Source organism: Odontomachus brunneus, unplaced genomic scaffold, assembly GCF_010583005.1.
Source record: "Odontomachus brunneus isolate Ranch 3 - 2012 unplaced genomic scaffold, Obru_v1 Obru_scaffold_061, whole genome shotgun sequence".
NCBI classification, from domain to species: domain Eukaryota; kingdom Metazoa; phylum Arthropoda; class Insecta; order Hymenoptera; family Formicidae; genus Odontomachus; species Odontomachus brunneus.
Genome location: NW_022639511.1, coordinates 1,792,060 through 1,793,585, shown reverse-complemented (window position 1 = coordinate 1,793,585; position 1,526 = coordinate 1,792,060). Strand labels below are relative to the sequence as shown.

General features: G+C 36.2%; 1 protein-coding gene across 2 annotated transcripts in view; it reads left to right on the top strand.

Moving 5' to 3' along the window:
* The window catches only part of LOC116846151, a 24,508-nt gene that overhangs the window by 9,237 nt on the left and 13,745 nt on the right, over window positions 1–1,526 (top strand). Inside the window, exon 2 of one of the 2 annotated variants that reach the window (XR_004378409.1) lies at window positions 1,356–1,518. The exons of the other annotated variant lie outside the window; for it this stretch is intronic. The gene's annotated coding sequence lies outside the window, so the exon portion shown is untranslated. Of the gene's footprint in view, window positions 1–1,355; window positions 1,519–1,526 lie in introns of those variants that run through there. 2 annotated transcript variants of the gene reach the window in all.

Genomic DNA, 1,526 nt, shown 5'->3' with positions numbered 1-1,526 from the left:
AATATAGTATAATATAGTATAATATAGTATAATATAGTATAAAAATAAGTAATTATCAATGATTCTTAGTATGATATTTCTATAAGGGTTGAAGAAAACTGCTGCAGAATCGCATCGAATGCTTGTCGAAGCTTACTGTGAGCATGCTCTTGGTAAATCACAGTGCTTTGAGTGGTTTAAAAAATTCAAAAGTGGCGATTTTGACGTAAGAAACGAAGAACATAGGAGACCACCGAAAAAGTTTGAAGACAGCGAATTGCAAACATTGTTGGATGAGGATGACACTCAAACGCAACAACTCGCGGATCAATTAAATGTGACACAAGAAGCCGTCTCCATACGTTTGAAAGCCATGGAAAAGATCCAGAAGATGGGAAAATGGGTTCCACATGAACTGAATGAAAGGCAACAGGAAAACCGAAAAACCACTTGCGAAATGCTGCTCGCCAAGTACAAAAGAAAGTCATTTCTCCATCGAATTGTGACTGGCGATGAAAAGTGGATATATTTTAAGAATCCTAAGCGTAAAAGATCATGGATAACTCCAGGCGAACCATCGACATCGACTGCAAGGCCAAATTGCTATGGACGGAAGACAATGCTCTGTGTTTGATGGGATCAGAAGGGTGTGATCTATTATGAGCTGCTAAAACCTGGCTAAACTGTTAATACTGAACGCTACCGACAACAAATGATCGATTTGAATTAAGCTTTGCGTGAAAAACGACCAGAATATAAAAAAGGCAACACAAAGTGATTTTGCTTCATGATAATGTACCATCACACACAGCAAAACTGGTCAAGGAAACGATTGAGGCGTTTAGTTGGGAAATACTTTCGCATGCGGCTTACTCACCCTTATAGAAATATCATACTAAGAATCATTGATAATTATTTATTTTCAGTATTAAAAATACTGGATAATAAGTAATTATCAATGATTCTTAGTATGATATTTCTATAAGGGCACCAGACTTGGCTCCGTCCGATTACTATTTATTTGCATCGATGGGACACGCACTTGCTAAGCAGCGCTTCACTTCTTACGAAAATGTACGAAAATGGCTCAATAACTGATTTGCCTCAAAAGAGCAACAGTTTTTTTGGCGTGGCATCCACAAATTGTCAGACAGGTGGGAAAAATGTATAGCTAGCGATGGGCAATACTTCGAATAAATATTTTTTATCATTTTCATACAATAAACGTGTATTTTTTATACAAAAATTCCGGTTTCATATTTACATACCTGGTATAATTTATGCATAATACATGTATGATATATGCGTTTTATAAAGATACAATTAATGTAATAATGTAATTCGGTTGATATATGAAAGTATATTTTATATTTTAGAGCAAAAGAACGATACTTTGCAAGAAGCCTTAATAGAAGCATTAAAAGAACCAACAGCGCAGGTTACTGATCCGCTAGATGGATTTTTAGCACGGTTGGGAAAAGACATGCGAAAGTTGCCACAGAGCTCGTCTGGAAATACAATTTTTGACGTTGCTCGCCGAAAAGGAA